This window comes from Lathamus discolor, chromosome 19 (assembly GCF_037157495.1).
Source record: "Lathamus discolor isolate bLatDis1 chromosome 19, bLatDis1.hap1, whole genome shotgun sequence".
NCBI classification, from domain to species: domain Eukaryota; kingdom Metazoa; phylum Chordata; class Aves; order Psittaciformes; family Psittacidae; genus Lathamus; species Lathamus discolor.
Genome location: NC_088902.1, coordinates 3,377,403 through 3,388,835, shown reverse-complemented (window position 1 = coordinate 3,388,835; position 11,433 = coordinate 3,377,403). Strand labels below are relative to the sequence as shown.

At 47.1% G+C, this 11,433-nt stretch overlaps 1 long non-coding RNA gene across 1 annotated transcript; it reads right to left on the bottom strand.

Annotated features, from left to right (window-relative positions):
• Positions 1 to 423: 423 nt before the first annotated feature.
• Positions 424 to 3,863, bottom strand: LOC136023756 (uncharacterized). Its single transcript, XR_010616685.1, has 3 exons — positions 3,637 to 3,863; positions 1,716 to 1,789; positions 424 to 859 (listed from the first exon to the last, which is right to left on the bottom strand). It is a non-coding gene; the product is annotated as an uncharacterized LOC136023756 (long non-coding RNA).
• Positions 3,864 to 11,433: the final 7,570 nt, after the last annotated feature.

The following is an 11,433-nucleotide window of genomic DNA, read 5'->3' as shown; positions in this document are numbered from 1 at the left end:
CAATGGATCTTGATAAGGACTATAGATCTCGGTCTCATTTGCACTTTTGCTGGATTAAGAACTGGATGTTCATGGGGATAGCAGCAGCAGCAACAGCAGAAGAGGTGGGATTTGTTTTCCCTGATACCTACGGATCAGCAACAGCTTTCCTTAATCCTTAACCCAGCACATCTGCAGCTGCAAAATGATTAATAACGTTGTTTTCCATTGGAATTCCATATTTAAAAACAAAGACAGATTCACTTCTAAGCTGTCCAGCCTTGGCATCCCACATTGCCACCGGCTCAGGGAAAATCCCACACTTCCAGGGGGATGTCCCAAGAATTGCTGATGCTTCACAGCTCATGAACTGGAGAAATGTATCCAAGTGATGAAGACTGGGTTCTTTCCTGATGAGGATATTGTAATTAATTCTCTGAAGAATCCTTGCTTAGAAACTTTATTAAACCCCATTAAGACTAATGAATTGTTGTTGTTTCCCAATTATACCGTTGTTTCTAGTTTAATGAACTGTGTATTAATAGACTTATAGAAGAGACATTTTACTTTTATGATGTAAATACTCTAAGTAAGAGATATATAATCTTGTTAATAGCATCAGTTGTCACAGTCTCTTCTAATGAATCTGTTGGAAACTACTGACCTTTCCAATATAGATTTTGCTTATTTTGTTAGCTGAAGGGGCAAACAAAAAGCCAAAAGAGACATGTTCTGATGTTTTATGTAAAGCAGACATTTTTGCTCATATTAATGCAATTTCTCATTGCAAACCAAGATCTCCAGGCCTCTGCAGGTAGGTGAATACTTCTGACTCAAGTGATAGCACAGAGGAAAAGGAGTCCAGTGCAAGGTGGGTACCCTACAAGAGAAGGATACCCTATAAGCAGATCAACAACATGGATGCTTTTCCAGCTGAAGCCCACTTTGAAGGAGACACAGGTGATGAAAAGCCCAGACTTGGAGCCCACCAGCATCCCACAGGCTCCAAGCAAACCCTCATTGAGACACAGATAGCATCAATGGCCAAGAGATCTTTGTGATGAGGACAACTGAAAAACAAGGCTGTGAAAGAGCTTTCAATGCCACACTGAGGGCCTAAAACCCCTCAGTGTTCTTTAGGTCAGTTTTGGTCACTACCCTACAGCAGGCGACATGCACACATCACTTCACGAATAAACCCAACAGGCTTAGGGAGGAAGAAAGACTGTTTTCAGCACCAGCAGAGGTCATGGAATGGTTTGTGTTTTAAAGGACCTTAAAGCTCATCCAGTTCCACTTCCCTGCCATGGGCAGGGGACACCTTCCACTAGACCAGGTTGCTGCAAGCCCCATCCAGCCACTACCCTATGGGGAAGCTCCGGAACACACTCCAGCAGGTTTATCATGTCCCAGCAATGCAGCATATTCTGAATGCTTGCACCAACCAAGCCAGCCCACGTTTAATTCATCATCCTCTCTAAACCCCCACATTTTTAGGATACTTTGCAGCCATTCAAAAGTTGCATTGAATTTTCTCCTGCAGGAGCAAACCTGACCTAAGGCTGGCACCTAATGCAAATGCCTCCTGGGCTCTTCTGCGCCAGTTTGCCCCTAGAGCTCCACAGCCTGTGCAGATAACAACATTGCACCAGGAGGGTTGTGCTTCATTGACTCCATTTCATGCTTCCCAATGCACCCATCCTGCCACAACCGACCCAAGAAGCCATTCCCATTACCTGAACATGCTGAAGCCTTCTCCAAGCTGCTGGACCTGGGAGCTTTGCTGCAGGGACAAAGTCAGTGTCCAGGGCTGGAATAAAGGACAAAACAGTCAGAAATCCTGTCCTTGTCCTGGCCTAATGCATCCGTTCTCCAATGAACTGGCCTAGCATAGAGCCCGGGGTATGCTCAGACCTGCCAGATGTCAACAGCTGTAGTACCTACAGCTGGTTTTATCCAAAGAAGTAAGGACAATTTGTCTACAAATGTCTCCTGAACTTCTCCTGAGGATATTTTGTAGGGCAAAATAGATATACTGCTAAAATAGGAGCTGCTTAAAAAGTAAGAATTGCTACTGCGTAAAAAAGTCATCATCTTGAATGCTAATACATATAATCTTCAACACACTGCAGCCACACCACAGATTAACTTCAGTACAGAGACTACAGAGATTATGTTAATAAACCAAAAAAAAGAAGTTGTGATATTGAGCTAGATCAAAGATTCTTCATTTTAGTCACTCTTGGCACCACTCACTAGTGCCTGTTTGAAAGGAAAGTCAAAGGCCTCTATAACGCACTGAGTTGAACAGTAATTATACAGGGAAAGGCATAAAGTTTAAACCAGAGCTTGATCTTGATCCCACATTAGTTGCTCAGAGTAATGTGTATTTGATGAGGAGTGACCAAACTTCTCACAAGGCCAGTACTGCTCCTTGCAAGGACTTGGGTTTTTATCTGCCTGACCTAGGAGGACACCAGGCAGCAGGTCCTCAGTTCACCAACATCCCATGAACCCCTCCAGTTGAGTGCAGAGTCACATCACTGCTTTTGTTTGTTGGTTTAACTACACTGGAGTTTAACCCCATGGAGACAACAGTTTGAGAGGAAGGACAGGAGAGGCAGGGGCCATAGGGAGGCTGCTGGAGGAAGCAGCTCGCAGCATCCCTTTGCCACATCTGCCTGGTGTCTGCTCACAAAGCTGCGAGCCATTTTAGGCTTCTCTACCCTGGGAGCTGCAATTTAACAGGCAGGGAAGTGCTTCCAGAAGTGAGCCATCACGGATGTAAAACACGGAACTGGCAAACACTTCTAGGAGTGCTGCTCCAACCACCCGTGGACCCTCAGCCATTCAAGGACACCTGACCAGGGCCATGCAGGTGGGATGCGTGTCCTGGCCAGTTTGCTTTCTTGTCACCCCTTCAGGCACTGGAGCTGCTCTCAGGTCTCCCCTTCAGGAGCCTCCTCTTCTCCCGGCTCCCCCAGCCCAGCTCTCTCAGCCTGGCTCCAGAGCAGAGCTGCTCCAGCCCTCGCAGCATCTCCATGGCCTCCTCTGGGCTCACTCCAACAGCTCCACGTCCCTCTTGTGCTGATTGCTGCTTTTTGTTTTACTCTTGTGCCTTCCCCGACAGCCCTGGCACGCTCTCCAGAACAGCACCAGTTCTGGCCATTAACGTAGCTCTCTGGGGAGGGCACTACAGAACTGTGCTGCAGGGGCTGCATTTACAACTGCCTGTTCCCTGCAGCAGAGCTGGGCTCTCACCAGGGTACAGGGAGAGGCTCCAGACAGGGAGGGTGAAAGGCAGCCCCTTCCCCAGGGCCTCACCCAGCCACCCCCCTCCCACACACAGTAGAAAGTCCCTTACTGTTCACCTTCCATTAGACATAAATACACTTAGCCTGAACAAGCACATTATGGATAGAAACATTTATAGGTACACTATAGCTGTAAGAATTGAGCTTGATAGTCTCCTGGGATGCTGATACCCAGCCAGCCCCATATATCACCTCCTCTTAGCATTTCAACCACCTCTTTCTCTCCCAGCAGAGCAGCAGAGATTTCTTCTCCTATTTCTAGAGTCTCCCAAAGGCACAGCAGCTCTCTGCACTGTCACCTGGAAGGGAAACTGAGGGCTACTCTCAGGCAGCCTGGCCATACCTTTCAGTCAGTTCTCTCCTCCCTGGGCAGCTCCTGGCCGGCAGCAAGCTTTGGGTGGCACAGAGCTCCAGCACTGGTGGCACGCACCGTGCCCCTGCTTCCCCAGCAATACCCAGCTTTATCCAAGCCAACCTGAGAGTTAAAACTAACACCTTCCTACAAAGTTTTACTACCAAGCACAGAAACACTTAAAGGATGCATTGCTCATCTTTTAAGAACAGAAATAAAAACTCTCTTCTTGTTAAAGGAAAAATCCAAAAGTACTTAAACAACCCTTGAAAGAGAAGCCCATCCACACTCCCCAAGACCCACAACCATCCTCACACCCCAGGACAGGTTGCTTTTATAAGTGCTGGGAGGGGGCAATCACCCCAAACACCCGCAGGTGATGCCAGCCCAGCTCAGCAGTGTGCTGATCACTGCAAATGCTGGTGGGGATGGCTGGGTACTGAGCACGTCCTCCCCAGAGACCAGTCTGCAGCAGGGGTACACAGCACTGACAGGGAGCAAGCAGCTCCCTGCCCATCCATCCCCCTTCCAGGGAAGTCCTTGCCTCTTCCCCATCTTCCAAGCTTTCAATCAGACGTCCTTATAATAAAGAGCAGAGCAATGTTAACTAACTGTGAGAGAACCTTAACAAATCACAGAACAATCATTTAGCCCTTGACAATACTGGTTAACAATACTTAATGTGAGCTGTGCCACGCTGCTGAAGGCACAGCTTCACTCCAACCAAACCTCTGCTGTTTCAAACAACACCAGTCCCACCAGCCACCTGCACAGGGGTGGGACACATGCAGGTTCTTGTGCTCGCCCCTTCCGAAGGTATTGCTGGGTTTTAAATGGAATGTTTTGCTGTAAAGTCACAGCACAGGTACATGTTATTACCTTGCTTCTGCAGGAGCAGGAGCAACATCTCGAGCTTGAGTGGCAGACATTGAAGAAACACACAATAGACTTAATTCTCTGCTGCTCCCTCTCATGTGTACTTGCTCCTGCCAAGGCAGAGCGCTGCCACTGATAGCTTTGCATTCACACCCTCCTCAAGCTCCTCACCTTGTTCCTTTGCCAATGAAAACAGGCAAACTGGAGCCAACATCCCATTGCTATCGTTCTGCTCTGGCTGCAAGGACAAGATTTCAATATATCAATATATGTTATAATTTTCCCATATTTTTCTCATAGGAAAAGCACAAGGAGAGTCTTCTTTCCAGGGCAACAGCATTTTCCCCATCAGCTTTTCTTTTTGGAAGGTTCTATCAGTATTTGCTTTGCAATCTGTAAGCTTGTTGCTCTTCTGCTTTGCTCAGAAGTGTTATGAGTTTTAATTAGCAGGTTTTCAGTCTTTCCAACTCATTATAACAGACAAGAAATCAGAGTCAAATGAATCAAGTTTCTTTTCTAAATTGCTGTTGGACAGAACTCAGAATGTTTTTAATATGTGTAATTATGTTTGAGGATCTTGTCAATCACTGCTTTAATAAGAACCCCATGGAGACTTTCGGAACCAGCAGACAGCTCTGGCCAGGCCCAGGGTGAGCATCATGCTTATACCTAACTAATATGATCAAGTGCTTTTCTACAACACACACAAACCCCACACTGGTCCCAGTCCTGAACATCCTCAGACAAGCCTGACTCACACAAGGCTGAACCCCAGCCCTGTGGCTGCCATGGAGCCCGTGGCAGGGAGTTGGAACTGGATGAGCTTTAAGGTCACTTTCAACCCAAACCAGTCCAGGATTATAGGAGTTGTAATTGCTTTGGAGACTTGAGTGTCTTGCTACCACTAGCCAAAGAAATCTTGTTTGGAAAACACAAAGAATCACTGGGGAATGGAAAGAGAATAAAAGTCATAAATACACAAACCTGTGTTTTCTCACTGTTAAAAGTCTGAATATTAAGCACAATTGCTTCTCCCAGCATTCCCCCAGCAGATATGGGTTTCCAGTTGTGTCAGTGGCACTACGGGTTATATGCATAAATTAAAACTGGTAGGATCAGGATTTTCATTTAAAATTACTTTTCTGCTGTTAGAACTGATTTAATGACTACAGGATTTTATTGGCAATTTAAAACAGATAGGAAAGAGCCATTTGCTCGCTGATCTCCTTCAGGACACAGCGTCAGCACACCAGGTTGTGCAGTGCCAGCACCTCCTGCCACGCTGGCACCGGGATGCTGTCTATGTCTTTGCAATGGACTCGGTGCTGCCAGACTTCAGATCTGCAATTCCATTTTTCTTGCCTTTAGCTCTAACAGAGTAACCAAATAGAGGCAAAACTGAGCAGTTCCTGTGACAAGTGTCTATCGCGTGCTCCGCAGCACACACAGCTTCTCACTCCCCATCCCTGTTTTGCATTATGCGCAAAGCACAGCTCCAAACAATTCCATTAGCTGCTCCCTTCAGGGACGTACACGGGCTGGAAGGGGCTGAGGACTTGCTTTGCTCCCAACTTGATTACCACGCTGCCTCCAGCAATGGCTGATACCTGGATGACCCAAAGAACAGACAAAAGTATATGTTCTTCTATGTTTACTCTGCTGTAGAGATAATGCCGCTGGCTAAATGTATGGTGTTATTTCACAGAGGAAAACCACCTTGTATTTCACAGTGTTCAGAAAGGCAGCCAAGAAAAACAGATCAGTATTACAATATATATTAAAAAAAAATACAAAGAAAAAAGCACTTCTGTGAGTTCCTCATCATTGCAATGGGATTTAATGGAGGTCAGAACAGTTACAGGTTGAGTTTTTGCCCCAAGATGCCAAGAGAGGTGAGGAAAGCACCTGCTGTGTGTGCTGATGTGGGGAGATCCTCAGCTGCAGGAGGGAAGGGAGGACAGGACCCTCCTCAGGGAAGCTCTGAGTTCCTTGGATAGAGGAGGTTGCAGTGGTGCCTGCCCTCAGGATGGGGTGTTGGAGGTCTCTAGACATACCCATGGGTCAAATCACGGGGTGAACGCCAACACTTCTGCTGCCTGGGGAGAAATGACAACCTCAAAGGCAAGTCACAGAATCCCAGCCTGGTTTGGGTTGGAAGGGACCTTAGAGCTCCTCCAGCTCCAGCCCCTGCCACAGGCAGGGGCCCCTGCCACTGGAGCAGCTTGCTCCAAGCCCCTGTGTCCAACCTGGCCTTGAGCACTGCCAGGGATGGGGCAGCCTGAGAACCAAGTCCCTGAGAGTCCCCGTGCTTCGGTGCTCCCAGGAAAGGCTTTCTGCAGGAAGCAGTGTCCGAGGGTGCTGCCAGGGGGTGATGTGTTTTCTTGCCATTAAATAACTTCTTTTTTATCGTTCTTTCCCTCCCATGTGGTTGCAAACCAGCCTTTTGAAAATGGACATCCAGCACCTCAGACTGACAACCAAGTGCTTGAAGCTTGTCACAATATAAGCCCTGACTACTTCACAGCCGGAGGAAAATAATGCCATTAATCCAGCAAAGGGATCTAGATGCATTAGGTACACCCAAGAGAGGGCTCATACTGCACATCCTAAGCATCCGAGACAGCAGATGGAAAAGCAGCACTAGAAGGGGTTTGACAAGCATGTCTGTCCTCTCTCTGCTCCATTTAGGAAAGCTCTGAATCACACAGCACAATAACAAAAGAAGCATCCTACCCCCAGGAAGCACTAAAGGAGTCCAGGCTGTCACGAGCAGGCTTCTGCTTCAAGCAGCTCTTGCAGAGCACAGTGTGCTCTGCCTGCATCCTACAGAGTGCCCAGCCTGCCATGATGCTCCCTGCCCTGCAGAGCAGCTCTTCAGCACAGGCAATGCTAGGCTCAAAGCTCAGCAATTGAATTCTTTCCTAATGGAGCAGCAGGCTGAGTGATATGGGTTGAGGAACCACTAATACACAGTCAACCATCACCTTCCAGATCTCAAACCTTCCAAATGGAGGCAAGTTTAAACTTGGAGGCAGCCCCTAAAACCTAAACTGGATTGTTTCATGCCCACAAATGATGGCTTTGTACCTATTCATGAAGCACTGCAATGAACAGTTGCCTGCTCTGTGAGGAAAGGCTGAGATGGCTGGGCTTGTTCAGCCTAGAGAAAAGAAGGCTCAGGGGTGACCTTATCACCATGTTCCAGTATTCAAAGGGTGGCTATAGAGACAACAGAGACTCCTTTTGACAAGGAGTCCCACGGAAAAGACGAGAGGCGATGGGCACAACTTACTGTGATTCAGTATTTCCACGCATAGCTGAAGTGAGCAATATGTGTAAGAACAACAGAGATTCCCTACATATTACATACATCCAACACTTCAGGAATCCTGGAACCATCTGCAGACTGTGCAGCACTGCTTGTGTGTGTCACACAGTTTGCATCTCATTCTGACACCGAAAAAGAGGAGCATGGGTGTACTCGTTATTGCTTGCAAAAGGGACCATAAAGAGCATATTGCTAAGAGGCTTCTCATTAGTAGCAGAGAGCTGGAGATTGTATGATACATCATCCCCTTTCTGGAAGGCTTGCAGAGTATGGAAACAGCTCAAATACGATTCCAGCTACAACAAAGCACTGTGGTTTTGAACATTAGCTTTGCTGGGCAGTAATAACCCTCTCCATTTATTTTATTTAATCCTTTAAGTGCACAAATGTAAAATGGTTCTGTACCTAGAGGATAAATGAGGTTAAAACACTCATGGGCAGTGGAATCAAGTCAGGCTCACGCTGGTGTTTTGTACATTCAGCTCGCTCGGTTTTGCCAGAACCATTAGTAAGCGATCAGCTTTAAACATTTGAGACCTCGGCGGCAGGGCTTCTGCGTGAAATGCCCGTCTGCTTTGACTGAAATCCAGCTCTTCATTATAAAAGACCTGAACAGAAAAGGTAAAGTGCAACGAACACATTTCACTGTTGTATAATGGTCACCGGAATTAGGAACAAACCCTATGGTTTGGGGGAAAAAAGACTTATTTTCTCTGGAAAACCAGACCTGCATTGACCTGCAAACCTCCCTGGTCCCAGGCTGAGCTTCAGCTCAGGTGTCTGTATGGAGCAAGAGATGCAACAGATGCACAGAGAGAAGCATGGAGAGCCAGATCTGGGTGGTGACTGTGCTGGGAGCAGGCAGGCAGTGGGGAGGAAGGCTCTGGGTTTCAGTTCCTCCTCTTCCCCAGCTGCAGCAGCTGGACTGAGAAGGGTGAGCTGAGGCCTGCGTGTGCTTTTAAGCACAGATATTTAATTCATTGCAGTCACCGTCTTGGTGTAAATTTACAGTATGGAAACAGGGAATAATTTAACATCCAGGAAAAGATGAAACAAAAGCTTGAAAACCTTGGCAAGCAGAGGATACGCCCCAGGTCTCCAACTACATCTTTGCTTTTGCAGGCGAGTTGCAAGCCCAGGTTCAGAAGCGGTTTTGTTCTGCCCTTCTGCTGTGACAGTGGATGCAGCCTCTAATCCATTCAGGAAAATCCACAACAGGAGGGAAGAAAAGGGAATGATCACGGGTTTGTGCAGCTCCTGTTCCCTCCCTGCCAGGCAGCAACAAACCCTCACTGTCAGTGTAAAGGGGTTTTAGGACTTCCTAAGCCCTTCTTGACCCTTCCTCAGGCCCTTGTCTGTGCCTGGGGATGTTTTCCTCCAGATGATCCAAACCTGAATCACCACAAACTCCCTGGTTCACCTCCCAGCTTATCCAACAGAGTTCTGTGCCAGAACGGCCCAGATATAAAGGGCAAATAAGATGCGCAATAATTAACACAGAAAATCTGTGCTATTCCAGTAGCTAAGATTAATATCATACATTTTTTGAGCCCCCAGGGATATAGGTTCTGGAAGTCTGATACACAGTTATTATTCTTTTAAAGGAAAATAGATTTACCTAATTTACAATCAGTTCGGATGGTGGGAGGAGGAATTTGTTTTTTCTTTGGATAAATACACTGCGACTTTGCTATAATCCCTATTCATCTGATCTCCTAGGGAAAATTCTGCTGATCCATCATCTTGCGGCAATCTTAATTCCCTTAGTGCCTCCAGGCAGGAGAAGTGGATTTCCTCATACTAACGTCTTATGGCTCCGAAAGTTTCAAATGAGAACCCTCTGGGAATTCAGCCTTTGTCCTTGGGAAAGAAAACGTGTCTGTGGAGGCTGGAGCAAGGGTGCTGGGGGGAGCCACTGCAGAGCCCTCGTAAAGCATTCCCGTGGGAAAGCTGGAGTCCTGCAGGTTCCCTCCCTCCCCTCCTGCTCGTGCAGACAGAGACACTATTCAACACTCTTCTGTTCAAAAGCAACAGGGAAAGAACAGCTGTTGAAAAATAAATGCAGGCCTAATTATATATGATTGAGGATTTTAAACTGCTATTTTTAGCTTTCATTAGAAAGATTTGATGAATCAAATGTTTGTGCTCAGCATTTTGATCTAAAAGCGGAGCAGTGTTGACTGTGTGACCTGCAGAGATGAAGCCCAGAGGTGCAGCCGGGCTCGCTGTAGCCCGTTGTGAAGCTCTGCATCCGTCAGCATTTTGGCAGATTGAATGGAACCAGCAATTCATCTGAATAAGAAAGTTCCTATTTTTTCCCCCTCCGCTATGAGCAGGAGCAGGTGAACATCCAGGCTCTTTTCATTATCCAGTTTACTTCAGCTCGGTCTGTTGGGAAAGATCCAAGCAGCACATTGTGGTGACACATCTGAAGATGGGCATTACCCAAAAGGCACCAAAGGATTCCTGGGTCCTCCTGGGCTCTGACCCCGCACCATCACAATGATGCCATGAGCAGAGAATCACAAGGAAATCGTGACAGAGCCAGTTTTCATCTGCTGCACTAGAAAACAAATGGACTCCATAGGGGTATTTTAAATGAGCAATAGGGGGAGGGCAGAGCTGCAGTGAGAGCCCGCAGGCTTAAGCTTGCAGGCACCCTAGCTGCAGTGCAAGAGTCTAGCTGGGTCCTCCCTCCAGCAAGGCCACAGAATCACAGAATGGTTTGGGTTGGAGGGGACCTTTAAAGATCATCTAATCCAACCCCCATAGTTGCAAGGGGTTTCCACCATCCATGTACTCCACACCCCTGGACTTTGACAGAACTCGCGTATTTAAAGAACAATGCTGGAGACATAAAGATGAACAGAGCTCTGGTGCCTGCCAAGAGAGCCACAATCACCCGTACACACACACGTGCTAGAGAGATGGGACCGCTTTCATTGCCAGCCTCCTGAGCCAGGCAGGATGCTGCTCCATGCCTGGGGCCTCCCAAACTGTGCCTGAGCTGCAACCAGGACAGCAGCATCAGCCAGGAGCAGGGCTCTTGGGGGCTGCTGGAGCCCCCAGTGTACAGCCAGGAAGGTTTCAGGGAGCAGTATAAGTCCCCTGCATTGCCCAGTGCTAGGAAAGGGAAATCATCACTATCCAACCTTCTCATCCTTCTGCCTTGTCCCTCTAAACCCAAGAGCTGCTTCATAACCGAGGGAAGCATGAATAATGTGCAATCAGAAGAAAAGCTGTTTTTCACACTTATTGCCCTTGAATTGGCAGAGTGAGACATCATGTTTTATATTAACTTCATAATAATTACAGTTATTACTGAATTCATGTATACCAAAGAGGTTACAGCTCCCTAGGAAAGCTCATAATATTATTAATGGATATGCCAGTCCATTGGCAGTACCATGTAACAAGCTAATTCAAACATTTTGATATTAAACAGCATACCTCCAAAAACTGGAGAGCAATGGCAGTTACACACATCCAGCACACACAGAGCTGCCCTTTGAAACACCCACTTTACAAGGTGCCGCTAGCACAACCCAAGCGCTGCTTTTATCTAAAGCAGTGAAATTAAAGAT